Source organism: Pseudophryne corroboree, chromosome 1 (assembly GCF_028390025.1).
Source record: "Pseudophryne corroboree isolate aPseCor3 chromosome 1, aPseCor3.hap2, whole genome shotgun sequence".
Classification (NCBI taxonomy): domain Eukaryota; kingdom Metazoa; phylum Chordata; class Amphibia; order Anura; family Myobatrachidae; genus Pseudophryne; species Pseudophryne corroboree.
Window position 1 is genome coordinate 855341776 of NC_086444.1, and position 16839 is coordinate 855358614.

General features: G+C 46.2%; 1 protein-coding gene and 2 pseudogenes across 1 annotated transcript in view; 2 read left to right on the forward strand and 1 right to left on the reverse strand.

Annotated features, from left to right (window-relative positions):
- Window positions 1-16839, forward strand: part of PAQR3 (progestin and adipoQ receptor family member 3) — a 127683-nt gene that overhangs the window by 34994 nt on the left and 75850 nt on the right. The window lies entirely within an intron of this gene.
- Window positions 7924-8042, reverse strand: LOC134933700 (5S ribosomal RNA; annotated as a pseudogene).
- On the forward strand, window positions 9053-9171 carry LOC134933704 (5S ribosomal RNA; annotated as a pseudogene).

Below are 16839 nucleotides of genomic sequence, written 5' to 3' on the forward strand. Positions count from 1 at the left end.
AGAACTCCAATATGTTTCCCTGTTTCAGAATCTCTTAATAAAATGTTACTAGAAACAAGGAAGAATCCGGATAAACTGTTTTCTGTACCTCACAGATTTAGGTCTAGTTATCCGTTTCCAGAGTCTATGACAGCTACATGGGAGAATCCGCCGTTGGTGGATTCATCTGTGTCTAAACTTACAAAGAAATTAACCATACCAGTACCAGCTGCAACTACACTCAAGGACCCTTCGGACCGTAAAATAGAAGTTATGCTAAAGTCCATGTATACAGCAGCAGGAGTGCTGCTTAGACCTGGGTTGAGTGGCATTTGGGTAACTAAGGCTCTAATGGTATGGATAACAGAACTCAGATCTGCCTTAACTGATGATCATCTTATACTTCTCGCTGATCAAATCTGGGAAGCGGCTGACTATTTATGTACAGCTTCTACTGACGTCTGTCAGCTCACTTCTTGCCTTTCATCATCGCTAGTCACAGCACGACGTGCGCTCTGGCTACGTTCTTGGCGAGCGGAGACAGAGGTCAAAAAAGGAATAGAAGCGTTACCTTACGAGGGCGAGAAGTTATTCGGTCCTGAATTGGACAAATGGATTTCTGAGGCCACGGGAGGAAAGTCTGTTTTCTTACCATTTCCTCCAACAGTTCCTAGAAAAAGGTATTCTGGACCGGCGTTCAAATCCTTTACACCTCAGTCCTTTCGCGGGCGTGGCAGGGGAACGGCCACACCAGGTAGACGAGGTCGGGGACGAAGTTTCCAACGAACCAATACCACTCGTCAGGATACTAAAGTCACCGGTAAGCCAGTGGCATGACGGGCTCCCAGCCCATCTCGGATCTCCTATTGTGGGAGCACGTCTTCAGTCATTCCAGTTGGCGTGGCTTCAGACGTCCACAGATGGGTGGATCCGCAATTTAGTTTTAACAGGTTACAAAATAGAGTTCGACTGTCTCCCGCCAATGCGGTTTTTCAGGACAGGACTGCCTCTGTCGGACGGCAAGAGGGCGATTCTGCAGACTGCTATTCAGTCTCTGCTGGACGCAGCAGTTTTGATTCCGGTCCCTGTGCACCAACAGGGTCAGGGTTATTATTCCAGTCTGTTTGTGGTACCGAAGCCGGATGCCTCGGTCAGGCCAATATTGAACTTAAGGGGCCTCAATCAGTACGTCACTTACTACAGATTCAAGATGGAATCTCTACGGTCAGTAATTGCAGGTCTAGAGCCACAGGAATTTATGATTGCGCTGGATCTCAAGGATGCGAACTTACACATTCCGATTTGGCCTCCTCATCAAAGGTTTTTGCGGTTTGCAATACGACAGAACCATTACCAGTTTCAGGCTCTACCATTTGGCCTCTCGTCAGCACCTCGGGTATTCACCAAGGTGATGTCTGTGATGATAGCTCATCTCAGATCCCTAGGAGTGATAATAGTTCCGTACTTGGACGACTTACTCATCAAAGCTCCGTCTCAACAAATCCTCCTTCAACAGGCATTGCTGACATACAATGTACTGGTTCACCACGGTTGGATTGTCAACTTCAAGAAATCACATCTAGTTCCGTCTCAACGACTTCAATTCCTAGGTATGGTTCTCGATACGGTAGATCAAAGAATTTACCTACCCGAACAGAAAGTACAGGTCATTCGTCATCTGGTACAATTAGTGCTCAAGCCACGCACGGTCTCGGTTCATTTGTGCATTCGCCTCTTAGGCACAATGGTGGCGGCTTTCGAAGCGATTCAGTTCGGGAGACTTCACTCACGTCCTTTTCAACTGGATGTGCTCGCACAGTGGTCGGGCTCGCATTTACAGATTCACCACAGGGTGAGGTTGTCTCCAAGGACCAGAGTGTCTCTACTCTGGTGGCTCAAAGTACAGAATCTAACCGCAGGGAAACTGTTCGGCGCCTGGAATTGGATAATTCTCACGGCAGACGCAAGTCTCAGAGGTTGGGGAGATGTAGTTCAAAATGTTCAGCTCCAGGGTCTCTGGGCGGATCACGAAAGATTGCTGTCCATAAATGTCCTGGAACTCCGGGCAATTTACAATGCATTGCGACAAGCAGTGCACATGCTGCAGGCTCAGGCTGTTCAGGTGCAGTCAGACAATGCGACGGCGGTCGCATACATCAACAAACAAGGCGGAACGAGAAGCCGCATGGCAATGCGGGAAGTAGCTCGAATCCTCAATTGGGCCGAATATCACCAAGTGATATTGTCGGCAGTGTTCATTCCGGGAGTGGACAACTGGGAGGCGGATTATCTCAGTCGTCGGGATTTTCATCCAGGAGAATGGGCATTAAATCCAGAAGTGTTTCACATGCTGGTCCAGAGGTGGGGTTACCCGCAGGTGGACCTGATGGCATCTCGCCACAATCATCAAATGCCCCAGTATGTGTCCAGAACGAGAGATCCAAAGGCGGTGGCGGTGGATGCTCTCACAGTCGCGTGGCCGTACAGCCTCGTGTATCCGTTTCCACCGTTTCCGCTGCTCCCTCTGTTGCTAAAACGGATCAAGAGAGTCCGTCACAGTCATACTAGTGGCGCCTCATTGGCCTCTGAGAGCTTGGTTCTCGGATCTTCGCGGATTACTCGCAGACGATCCTTGGCCGCTCCCACTACGTCCGGACCTGTTACAACAGGGTCCGTTCCTTTACCCAGATTTAGCGCGGCTGCGTTTGACGGGGTGGCTGTTGAGACCGCCCTCTTAAGAAGAGAGGGCATTCCAGATTCAGTCATTCCAACCATGTTACGAGCTAGGAAGCCGGTTACGGCAGCTCATTATTACAGAATTTGGCGTGCCTATATAGGTTGGTGTGACGCTCGGAAGTTTCCGACATCTTCTTTAAAGTTATCCCGTCTTTTGTTATTTCTACAGATGGGGTTAGATGGAGGTCTACGTTTATCCACACTAAAAGTGCAGATATCTGCGTTGTCACTTTATTTCCAAAGAAGATTGGCTCTATTGCCGTCGGTACACACCTTTATGCAGGGTGTCCTCAGATTACAGCCTCCATTCACTCCACCTACTGTGCCATGGGACTTGAATCTGGTTTTAGATTTCTTACAGTCTTTTCATTTTGAACCCTTACAACAAGTGGATATTAAGTTTCTCACTTGGAAAAAAAATTTCTCCTAGCCTTGGCTTCGGCAAGGCGTGTTTCAGATTTGGGTGCCTTGTCTTGCAAGCCACCATATTTGGTGTTTCATGATGACAGAGCGGAACTTCGGACGAATCCCGCTTTCCTACCAAAAGTAGTGTCATCTTTTCACATCAACCAACCAATAGTAGTTCCTGTGTTAACAGGACATTCTGAAACTCTGGATGTGGTACGCGCATTACGCGTTTATGTATCCCAAACGTCTACAGTTCGTAAGACGGATACGTTGTTTGTTCTCTATGATGCTGCCAAGAGGGGTTGGCCAGCCTCTAAGCAGACCTTATCCAGATGGATAAAACTGACCATACGTCAGGCTTATCTTCAGGCTAGGTTACAGCCGCCTACATCGGTAACAGCTCATTCCACACGTTCTGTGGGAACTTCATGGGCAGCTGGTCGTGGAGCTTCTACGACACAGCTTTGCCGTGCGGCTACATGGTCGTCAGTGCACACGTTTGTGCGCTTTTATAAGTTTGATACTTTTGCGGCATCAGCATCTAGCTTTGGCCGTTTAGTGTTACAGGTGCCAAATAGCTCTCCCGCCCACGGGGGAAACTTTGGTACGTCCCAAGAGTACTCCAGTGACCCCTAGTGGATGAAAAAGAAAATAGGATTTTGGTACTTACCAGGTAAATCCTTTTCTTTGAATCCATAGGGGGCACTGGACGCCCACCCAGAGCAGTTGTTTACCTGGTTGTGGTAAGTGCAGGGAATATTATGGTAACACACTCTTACCGACTGTTTCAAATTAGAAATTCTATCGGGTTGGTGTCAACTGTTAGTTGTCAGTTTCGTTTTGTGTCAACTTTATTGTTGTCCGTTTTTGGTTGTATGTATTTCTCTATTGTCAACCTCTATAGATCCAGTTCGGCTCAGTAAAAAAAACACTGAGGTACTCTGGGATATGGAGGGGAGGTATAGTCAAATTTTAACTATTCAGTGCCTAGTTCCTGTGGAACCGTCCATATCCCAAGAGTACTCCAGTGCCCCCTATGGATTCAAAGAAAAGGATTTACCTGGTAAGTTCCAAAATCCTATTTTCTCTTAGTCCATAGAGGATGCTGGGCGCCCGTTCCAGTGCGGACTCTATCTGCAGTACTTGTTCATAGTTATTGCTTTTGTTACACAAAGGTTGTGTTTTTGGTTTCGATCAGCCTGTTGCTGATTTTTTGGTTCATGCTGTTAACTGGTTTTAGTTAAATGCCATGTTGTACGGTGTGTTGTGGTGTGAGCTGGTATGTATCTCACCCTTGGTTAACAAAAATCCTTTTCCTCAATGTCCGTCTCCCTGGGCACAGTTCCTGTAACTGAGTTCTGGAGGAGGGGCATTGAGGGAGGAGCCAGTTCACACCCATTTAAAGTCTTAAAGTGCCCATTTCTCCTGCGGATCCTGTCTATACCCCATGGTCCTTTTGGAGTCCCCAGCATCTTCTAGGACGAAGGAAAAACATTTTTTTGGGAACAACAAGTGAAATAGACATTTATAGAACCCATATGATATGGTAATAATCAGAACTTTTGAAACTCCAATTGTAAACTTTGTTACTATGGCTTCATATGGCAAAGTTATGCTTCTACTTCCAGTAATAATACGGACTAAGAGAAAAGGATTTACCGGTAGGTATTAAAATCCTATTTTATTTAAGCTGAAATACATAAAATGTCATAGAGCGATTAAACAATACAGCATTGATGCAGTACAAAGCAATAATGTGACCAGTACTTCACATGTAAGATGTGTCATTTACATTTCATATAACAAAAGTAAACAATTACAGCAGGAAAACATTTAAGTTAATAAAGCTTGAAAGATATCTAATGAATGGCTAATTGGAGTGTTGTGCCAGCTGCATTACATTTCAATAAAATTCATACTTGCCTACCTGACCCTCTCCATGAGGGAGAAAATGCTCTGGTTCTGGACTTTCCTGGTAATGTATGATTGCCATCACCTGTGGTGAAACACCTTTCTTATCAATTAACTAGCTCACCACAGGTGATGGCAATCATACATTACCAGGAAAGTCCAGGAACAGAGCATTTTCTCCCTCATGGAGAGGGTCAGGTAGGCAAGTATGCAATAAATTAATTTCTAAGCAACTTCACCTGATCATATCTTGAACCAAGTGAACAGTGAGGTTTTAGTAGAGGTAAATTAGTGGGCGTAAATAATCTGTAAAGCTATCTGTATTTGTATACTTAAGGGGGGTACTCACGGAGCGATCGCTGCTTAAAATCTAAGCAATCTGCGCATCGCTATCGCTGGTGCTAGATTGCCCTGCCGTGCAGGCCATTAGTTGAACTTAGTATTCAAAAAGGTGCTAGGATATCCTATTCCGTAAAACTGTCCTGGTACAGTTTGTAAGAAAACATTTTGTTTAAGAGTGCAGCTGTAATGTACCAGAGGTAAACCATTTTTTCTCTAACGTCCTTGAGGATGCTGGGACTCCGTAAGGACCATGGGGAATAGACGGGCTCCGCAGGGGAGAGAGCACTTTAAGAAAGCTTTGAATTCTGGGTGTGCACTGGCTCCTCCCTCTATGCCCCTCCTCCAGACCTCAGTTTTACACTGTGCCCAGAGCGAGATGGGTGCACTGCAGGGAGCTCCCTGAGTTCTCTGTCTAGAAAGCATTTTTGTTTGGATTTTTTCTACATTTTTACAGGGAGCACTGCTGGCAACAGGCTCCCTGCATCGAGGGACTGAGGAGAGAGGGGCAGACCTTCTTGTCTAAGATAGGCTCTGCTTCCTCGGCTACTGGACACCATTAGCTCCAGAGGGGGTGAACACAGGTTCTTACTGGGCGTCCAACCCCAGAGCCGCGCCGCCGTTCTCCTCACAGAGCCAGAAGAAACGAAGTCAGAAGACGTCTCAGGCGGCAGAAGCCTTCAGAGCTTCACTGAGGTAACGCACAGCACCGCAGCTGTGCGTCATTGCTCCCATACACCTCACATACTCCGGTCACTGTAAGGGTGCAGGGCGCAGGGGGGGGGGGTGCCCTGGGCAGCAATAGAACACCTCTCTTATGGCAAAAAGTATATATACATGTACAGGTGGGCACTGTACATGTATTTAAAAGAGCCCCCGCCATATTTTAGTAAGTTTGAGCGGGACAGAAGCCCGCCGCCGAGGGGGCGGGGCTTCTCCCTCAACACTTACCAGCGCCATTTTCTCTCCACAGCACCGCTGAGAGGAAGCTCCTCGGACTCTCCCCTGCTTGACACACGGTGAAGAGGGTTTTAAAGTAGAGGGGGGGGCACATATTTGGCGATTATACATTACAGCAGCGCTACTGGGTAAACATTCTGTGTTTTTTCCTGGGTTATATAGCGCTGGGGTGTGTGCTGGCATTCTCTCTTTCTGTCTCTCCAAAGGGCCTGGGGGGGAACCTGTCTTCAGATAAGAGATTCCCTGTGTGTGTGGAGTGTGTCGGTACGTGTGTGTCGACATGTCTGCAGTAAAAGGCTCTCCGAAGGAAGAGATGGAGCAAATCTGTGTGGGTGCGTGGTGTCTCCGTCGACTACGCCGACACCTGATTGGATATGTGAAATTAAGTGCTAAGATGAACTTATTACAAAAGATTAGAGAACAGACAGGGAATCTACCCATGTCTGCCCCTATGTCACAGAGACCTTCAGAGTCTCGCAACGCTCACTATCCAAAATAATAGACATCGACACGGAGTCTGACTCCAGTGTCGACTATGTTAATGCAAAGTACAGCCAAGACTGGCAGAAAAGTATTCAATATATGATTATTGTAATAAAAGATGTTTTGCATATCACTGATGACTCATCTGTCCCTGACACGAGGGTACACATATTTAAGGGGAAAAAAGCTGAGGTAAATTTCCCCCCTCTCATGAAGAAAAAGAGCGGGAATCTCCAGACAAGAGACTGCAGCTTCCCAAAAAGAATTCTCAGGGAGTATCCTTTCCCTAATGGGGCCAGGATACGATGTGAATCTTCCCCTAGGGTGTACACGGCATTGACATGTTTAACCAAAAAGGTAGCGCTGACTTAACAGCTATCCTCAGGGATCCTGCAGATAGCATGCAGTAAAAGTACTTTGAAGTCCATTTACACACATTCTGGTACACTACTCAGACCTAGTATTGTTTGAGGAGGAAAAGAGAGACTCTATGTTGGGGCACGCTTAAATAAAACTTAACTTTTAATTAGAATAAGATAGAATATAGTACCTTGACAAACACACACATATATGTATACACCTATAGTCCTAAAAGAGAAGGACAAAAAAGGAGGGAGATTCTGAATCTCTCTCTACTGTTCTCATGGAAATCTGAAAATAGATTCTGAGAGATTTTAATAGTTAAAGAAAAACTTGAAAATAAACATTCTTAATGATGTAATAAGTGAGGTGATAGTGACACCTAAGATGAAAATATCAAAATTGATTTCTACATAACAAGAAAACAGAGTTTCTGATAAGAATCACAATGGCATAGGATGTAACAGCAGTTTTTAGTAAACTTAGAGGTATAGGTCTATTGACCAATGCCAATTGTGATGAATTTATCCTGGTATCCTAGTAGGAGGTAAATTGCCAATTCTAACTTTCTCGAATCTGAAATCAGATGCACATTATTGCTCCAATACTCCAGTTTCATGTACACAGATAATAATATATTTAACAAGTCTGTGATCAGACAATTAAGAGAGGGAAAAAAAGGGATGAAATTCAGTAAGGTCAAAGGTTGCTCCAGCACTTCTGCTTTTCACATTTGGATACAGGTGTCTATTACTGCACCTGATATTCCCTAGTAGTCTCCCACCTAGGTACTATTCAGGCTCCTCACTGCTTAGCTTCCAAGATCAGGCGAGATTGGGCGTAACCAGAGAGATATGGCAGTAATATCACATGGATTGTGAATGAGAGAGTGTATGGTTATTGGCACATACCAAAAAGAGCACTTCTACTATCCATTAGGATGCACAGTCTATCAGTTGTTGTCGTATTGCCAGGAATTTAGATGACTTGCATTTTGGATGAGTGAGTGCTGAATGAGTGAGGTATAGGAAACAATTAAGTACAGGGCCCGCCCCCTGTTGTTCGCCGCACCATATAGTGATGGATAGTGGACGAGAGAGGCGGGTTGCCTGTGCTTGTAGAAAAAAGGGGTGGAATTACACAGATATCTTAAAGTTTTCTTAGGTAATCAAAGTTCCAAGATAGGGATCATATAATCATATATTGTCCTAGGTGAGAGTTTGTTTCTCTTGCAGCAACTGGGGTAGGTTTTAGAAATATAAAAAGGAGAACTGAATGTCAATAATGCAGTATATTACTTGTTTGTCACAATGATCGAAATAAAAGAAAAAAATGGCAAGAAAAGGGAATTCAGCAAATTACCTGTTGGTAGATCAAAATTAAATATCAAATATCAAAATTTAACATAGGTGATACGATACCAGGAAAGATGGTGGGCTGAACCGTGCACTGTTGTGTTATGTGGTGCTGAACAGTGCACGGTTCAGCCCACCATCTTTCCTGGTAGAAACAAGAGAAACAAACTCTCACCTAGGACAATATATGATTATATGATCCCTATCTTGGAACTTTGATTACCTAAGAAAACTTTAAGATATCTGTGTAATTCCACCCCTTTTTTCTACAAGCACAGGCAACCCGCCTCTCTCGTCCACTATCCATCACTATATGGTGCGGCGAACAACAGGGGGCGGGCCCTGTACTTAATTGTTTCCTATACCTCACTCATTCAGCACTCACTCATCCAAAAGGCCAGTCATCTAAATTCCTGGCAATACGACAACAACTGATAGACTGTGCATCCTAATGGATAGTAGAAGTGCTCTTTTTGGTATGTGCCAATAACCATACACTCTCTCATTCACAATCCATGTGATATTACTGCCATATCTCTCTGGTTACGCCCAATCTCGCCTGATCTTGGAAGCTAAGCAGTGAGGAGCCTGAATAGTACCTAGGTGGGAGACTACTAGGGAATATCAGGTGCAGTAATAGACACCTGTATCCAAATGTGAAAAGCAGAAGTGCTGGAGCAACCTTTGACCTTACTGAATTTCATCCCTTTTTTTCCCTCTCTTAATTGTCTGATCACAGACTTGTTAAATATATTATTATCTGTGTACATGAAACTGGAGTATTGGAGCAATAATGTGCATCTGATTTCAGATTCGAGAAAGTTAGAATTGGCAATTTACCTCCTACTAGGATACCAGGATAAATTCATCACAATTGGCATTGGTCAATAGACCTATACCTCTAAGTTTACTAAAAACTGCTGTTACATCCTATGCCATTGTGATTCTTATCAGAAACTCTGTTTTCTTGTTATGTAGAAATCAATTTTGATATTTTCATCTTAGGTGTCACTATCACCTCACTTATTACATCATTAAGAATGTTTATTTTCAAGTTTTTCTTTAACTATTAAAATCTCTCAGAATCTATTTTCAGATTTCCATGAGAACAGTAGAGAGAGATTCAGAATCTCCCTCCTTTTTTGTCCTTCTCTTTTAGGACTATAGGTGTATACATATATGTGTGTGTTTGTCAAGGTACTATATTCTATCTTCTTCTAATTAAAAGTTAAGTTTTATTTAAGCGTGCCCCAACATAGAGTCTCTCTTTTCCTCCTCAAACACTCAAACAATACTAAGTATTATTGACTCTGGGTGCACCACCAACCACAACAAACTCCTTGAATACCATTTACAGGCATTCCTTATGTAAATGCACTGTTGGTCACAAGGGACAAATTTCATAAAGAGCCCTTTACAAAAAGATTAATTGTAGTCCTGTGCGGCACCTAATCAATCCTTTTTCTGTTGACACTACTCAGACCGGCGATTGTGTCGGCATGGGTTTATAGCGCGGTAGCAGCGTAGTCAGATACCTTATCAGCGGAGGTTGAAACCCTAGATAAGGATGACATATTATTGTCCCTAGTATATATATACTGATGACCCTGAGGACGGGGTGATTACCCCGAAACATGTCGGATTAAACTGACCATTTTTACACTGCATATACGTCTGCTTGAGTGCCGCCTTCTTCTTCTACTATATATATATATATATATATATATATATATATATATATATATATATATATATATATATATATATATATATAATAGATTTTTCCTCTATGTGAACCGGCCCTCTCCTCCTGGGAACTGGCTCCGGTGCCCTCCACAAGGCATATGTATCCTTAAATATAGACTGGTCTGAGGTGGCACTCGGAGACTGAATCAATGTGTGAAAAAAGCCCACGTGTTTATTCGACGTTTTGAGGGTCGAGCCCCCGTCTTCAAGAAACACAACACACAAGTGACAATGTATAAAACACACTTAAATAGCTTACCCTTCCTTCAGACGCCAGCCCCCGTTGTGGACACGCCGCCCGCGGCTCCGGGTCCCGCACTTCCGGCCAAAACTGACCACGTCACAGGAAGGCACGTCTCCACGTCACCCGGCGGCGTCCACAGCGGCTGTTGGCATGGGGACAAAATGTTACTATGGTGACAATGTAAACAAAGTGCATGACGTGAATCGTATGTTCACTCCGTGACATCTATTATAAATACATTTATAGAATCTAATGAAAAATATCATGTGACACATGTTGATAAAAGAATCTCGACAAACCTTTTGAAATTTCCAACACTTAAGACGCACTGAGATCAATTGCTCAGTGTGAGACATTATGTGAAAAAAACCAAACTGTTTAAAAATTAGGACAAAAGGTACTGCAATCAAGCCTACCAATCTCATGTTACATAAACTTATATACATAGGCAATCTTGTTTGTAAATACTAAAACAGAGCTGTGTGTTGTAAGGCTACCATCCTACACTTATTCCATCTCGTTTAACTCTTTACATGATTTAAACCGCTATACGGAGTGAACATACGATTCACGTCATGCACTTTGTTTACATTGTCACCATAGTAACATTTTGTCCCCATGCCAACAGCCGCTGTGGACGCCGCCGGGTGACGTGGAGACGTGCCTTCCTGTGACGTGGTCCGTTTTGGCCGGAAGTGCGGGACCCGGAGCCGCGGGCGGCGTGTCCACAACGGGGGCTGGCGTCTGAAGGAAGGGTAAGCTATTTAAGTGTGTTTTATACATTGTCACTTGTGTGTTGTGTTTCTTGAAGACGGGGGCTCGACCCTCGAAACGTCGAATAAACACGTGGGCTTTTCTCTGACGTCCTAGTGGATGCTGGGAACTCCGTAAGGACCATGGGGAATAGCGGCTCCGCAGGAGACTGGGCACAAAAGTAAAAGCTTTAGGACTACCTGGTGTGCACTGGCTCCTCCCCCTATGACCCTCCTCCAAGCCTCAGTTAGATTTTTGTGCCCGGCCGAGAAGGGTGCACACTAGGGGCTCTCCTGAGCTTCTTAGTGAAAGTTTAGTTTTAGGTTTTTTATTTTCAGTGAGACCTGCTGGCAACAGGCTCACTGCATCGAGGGACTAAGGGGAGAAGAAGCGAACTCACCTGCGTGCAGAGTGGATTGGGCTTCTTAGGCTACTGGACACCATTAGCTCCAGAGGGACCGAACACAGGCCCAGCCTCGGAGCTCGGGCCCAGAGCCGCGCCGCCGGCCCCCTTACAGAGCCAGAAGCAAGAAGAGGTCCGGAAAAATCGGCGGCAGAAGACATCCTGTCTTCACCAAGGTAGCGCACAGCACTGCAGCTGTGCGCCATTGCTCCTCAGCACACTTCACACTTCGGTCACTGAGGGTGCAGGGCGCTAGGGGGGGGCGCCCTGAGCAGCAATAAAAACACCTTGGCTGGCGAAAATACATCACATATAGCCCCCAGGGCTATATGGATGAATTTTAACCCCTGCCAGATTCCACAGAAAAACGGGAGAAAAGGCAGCCGAGAAGGGGGCGGAGCCTATCTCCTCAGCACACTGGCGCCATTTTCTCTCACAGCTCCGTTGGAGGGAAGCTCCCTGACTCCCCCCTGCAGTTACTACACTACAGAAAGGGGTTAAAAAAGAGAGGGGGGCACTAATTAGGCGCAGTATAACAATACAGCAGCTATAAAGGGAAAAACACTTATATAAGGTTATCCGTGTGTGTGTGTGTGTGTGTGTGTGTATATATATATATATATATATATATATATATATATATATATATATATATATATATATATATATATAGCGCTCTGGTGTGTGCTGGCATACTCTCCCTCTGTCTCCCCAAAGGGCTAGTGGGGTCCTGTCCTCTATCAGAGCATTCCCTGTGTGTGTGCTGTGTGTCGGTACGTTGTGTCGACATGTATGAGGAGGAAAATGAGGTGGAGGCGGAGCAATTGCCTGTAACAGAGATGTCACCCCCTAGGGAGTCGACACCTGAGTGGATGAGCTTATGGAAGGAATTATGTGACAGTGTCAGCTCTTTACAAAAGATTGATGACATGAGACAGCCGGCGACTTAGCCTGTGCCTGTCCAGGTGTCTCAAAAGCCATCTGGGGCCCTAAAACGCCCGTTACCGCAGATGGCAGATACAGACTCCGACACGGATACTGACTCCAGTGTCGACGATTAAGAGACTAATGTGACTTCCAGTAGGGCCACACGTTACATGATTGAGGCTATGGAAAATGTTTTCTCTAACGTCCTAGTGGATGCTGGGGACTCCGTCAGGACCATGGGGAATAGCGGCTCCGCAGGAGACAGGGCACAAAAGTAAAAGCTTTAGGATCAGGTGGTGTGCACTGGCTCCTCCCCCTATGACCCTCCTCCAAGCCTCAGTTAGATTTTTGTGCCCGGCCGAGAAGGGTGCAATCTAGGTGGCTCTCCTAAAGAGCTGCTTAGAGTAAAAGTTTTGTTAGGTTTTTTATTTTCAGTGAGTCCTGCTGGCAACAGGCTCACTGCATCGAGGGACTTAGGGGAGAGAAGTGAACTCACCTGCGTGCAGGATGGATTGGCTTCTTAGGCTACTGGACACCATTAGCTCCAGAGGGAGTCGGAACACAGGTCTCACCCTGGGGTTCGTCCCGGAGCCGCGCCGCCGACCCCCTTGCAGATGCCGAAAAGTGAAGAGGTCCAGAAACCGGCGGCAGAAGACTTTTCAGTCTTCATAAGGTAGCGCACAGCACTGCAGCTGTGCGCCATTGTTGTCAGCACACTTCATAACAGCGGTCACTGAGGGTGCAGGGTGCTGGGGGGGGCGCCCTGGGCAGCAATGATAGTACCTTATTCTGGCTAAAAATACATCACATATAGCCCCTGGGGGCTATATGGATGTATTTAACCCCTGCCAGGTCTCAGAAAAACGGGAGAAGAAGCCCGCCGAAAAGGGGGCGGGGCCTATTCTCCTCAGCACACAGCGCCATTTTCCCTCACAGAAATGCTGGTGGGAAGGCTCCCAGGCTCTCCCCTGCACTGCACTACAGAAACAGGGTTAAAACAGAGAGGGGGGGCACTGATTTGGCGATATGACTACATATATTAAAATGCTATAAGGGAAAAGCACTTATATAAAAGTTGTCCCTGTATAATTATAGCGTTTTTGGTGTGTGCTGGCAAACTCTCCCTCTGTCTCCCCAAAGGGCTAGTAGGTCCTGTCCTCTATCAGAGCATTCCCTGTGTGTGTGCTGTGTGTCGGTACGTGTGTGTCGACATGTATGAGGACGATGTTGGGAGGCGGAGCAAATTGCCTGTAATGGTGATGTCACTCTCTAGGGAGTCGACACCGGAATAGATGGCTTATTTAAGGAATTACGTGATAATGTCAACACGCTGCAAGTCGGTTGACGACATGAGACGGCCGGCAAACATATTAGTATCTGTCCAGGCGTCTAAAACACCGTCAGGGACGTTATAATGCCCATTTTACCTCAGTCGGTCGACACAGACACGGACACTGACTCAAGTGTCGACGGTGAAGAAACAAACGTATTTTCCTTTAGGGCCACATGTTACTTGTTAAGGGCAATGAAGGAGGTGTTACATATTTCTGATACTACAAGTACCACAAAAAAGGGTATTATGTGGGGTGGGAATAATCTACTTGTAGTTTTTCCTGAATCAGATAAATTAAATGAAGTGTGTGATGAGGCGCGGGGTTCCCCCGATAGAAAATTATTGGCGGTATACCCTTTCCCGCCAGAAGTTAGGGCGCGTTGGGAAACACCCCTTAGGGTGGATAAGGCGCTCACACGCTTATCAAAACAAGTGGCGGTACAGTCTCCAGATACGGCCGCCCTCAAGGAGCCAGCTGATAGGAGGCTGGAAAATATCCTAAAAAGTATATACACACATACTGGTGTTATACTGCGACCAGCGATCGCCTCAGCCTGGATGTGCAGCGCGGGGGTGGCTTGGTCGGATTCCCTGACTGAAAATATTGATACCCTTGACAGGGACAGTATTTTATTTACTATAGAGCATTTAAAGAATGCATTTCTATATATGCGAGATGCACAGAGGGATATTTGCACTCTGGCATCAAGAGTAAGTGCGATGTCCATATCTGCCAAAAGATGTTTATGGACACGACAGTGGTCAGGTGATGCAGATTCCAAACGGCACAAAGATGTATTGCCGTATAAAGGGGAGGAGTTATTTGGGGTTCGGTCCATCGGACCTGGTGGCCACGGCAACTGCTGGGAAATCCACCGTTTTTACCCTAAGTCACATCTATGTAGAAAAAGACACCGTCTTTTCAGCCTCAGTCCTTTCGTCCCCATAAGCATATCTGCCCAGGGATAGAGGAAAGGGAAGAAGACTGCAGCAGGCAGCCCATTCCCAGGAACAGAAACCTTCCACCGCTTCTGCCAAGTTCTCAGCATGACGCTGGGGCCGTACAGGACCCCTGGATCCTACAAGTAGTATCCCAGGGGTACAGACTGGAAAGTCGAGACGTTTCCCCTCGCAGGTTCCTGAAGTCTGCTTTACCAACGTCTCCCTCCGACAGGGAGGCAGTATTGGAAACAATTCACAAGCTGTATTCCCAGCAGGTGATAATCAAAGTACCCCTCCTACAACAAGGAAAGGGGTATTATTCCACACTATATTGTGGTACTGAAACCAGAAGGCTCGGTGAGACCTATTCTAAATCTGAAATATTTGAACACTTACAAAGGTTCAAATCAAGGTGGAGTCACTCAGAGCAGTGATAGCGAACCAGGAAGAAGGGGACTATATGGTGTCCCGGGACATCAGGGATGCTTACCTCCATGTCCCAATTTGCCCTTCTCACCAAGGGTATCTCAGGTTCGTGGTACAGAACTGTCACTATCAGTTTCAGACGCTGCCGTTTGGATTGTCCACGGCACTCCGGGTCTTTACCAAGGTAATGCCCGAAATGATGATTCTTCTTCGAAGAAAATGGACGACCTCCTGATAAGAGCAAGGTCCAGAGAACAGTTGGAGGTCGGAGTAGCACTATCTCAAGTAGTTCTACGACAGCACGGGTGGATTCTAAATATTCCAAAACCGCAGTTTCCGACGACACGTCTGCTGTTCCTAGGGACTGGACACAGTCCAGAAAAAGGTGTTTCTCCCGGAGGAGAAAGCCAGGGAGTTATCCGAGCTAGTCAGGAACCTCCTAAAACCAGGAAAAGTGTCAGTGCATCATTGCACAAGAGTCCTGGGAAAAATGGTGGCTTATTACGAAGCGATTCCATTCGGCAGATTCCACGCAAGAACTTTTCAGTGGGATCTGCTGGACAAATGGTCCGGATCGCATCTTCAGATGCATCAGCGGATAACCCTATCTCCAAGGACAAGGGTGTCTCTCCTGTGGTGGTTACAGAGTGCTCATCTTCTAGAGGGCCGCAGATTCGGCATTCAGGATTGGATGCTGGTGACCACGGAGGCCAGCCTGAGAGGCTGGGGAGCAGTCACACAGGGAAAAAAATTTCCAGGGAGTGTGATTAAGTCTGGAGACTTTTCTCCACATAAATATACTGGAGCTAAGGGCAATTTATAATGCTCTAAGCTTAGCAAGACCTCTGCTTCAAGGTCAGCCGGTATTGATCCAGTGGGACAACATCACGGCAGTCGCCCACGTAAACAGACAGGGCGGCACAAGAAGCAGGAGGGCAATGGCAAAAACTGCAAGGATTCTTCGCTGGGCGGAAAATCATGTGATGGCACTGTCAGCAGTGTTCATTCCGGGAGTGGACAACTGGGAAGCAGACTTCCTCAGCAGGCACGACCTCCACCCGGGAGAGTGGGGACTTCATCGGGAAGTTTTCCACATGATTGTGAACCGTTGGGAAAGACCAAAGGTGTACATGATGGCGTCCCGCCTGAAAACTGGACAGGTATTGCGCCAGGTCAAGAGACTTTCAGGCAATAGCTGTGGACGTTCTGGTAACACCGTGGGCGTACCAGTCGGTGTATGTGTTCCCTCCTCTGCTTCTCATACCCAAGGTATTGAGAATTATAAGACGTAGAGGAGTAAGAACTATACTCGTGGCTCCGGATTGGCCAAGAAGGACTTGGTACCCGGAACTTCAAGAGATACTCACAGAGGACTCATGACCTCTGCCGCTAAGAAGGGACTTGCTTCAGCACGTACCATGTCTGTTCCAAGACTTACCGCGGCTGCGTTTGACGGCATGGCGGTTGAACGCCGGATCCTAAGGGAAAAAGGCATTCCGGAAGAGGTCATTCCTACCCTGGTCAAAGCCAGGAA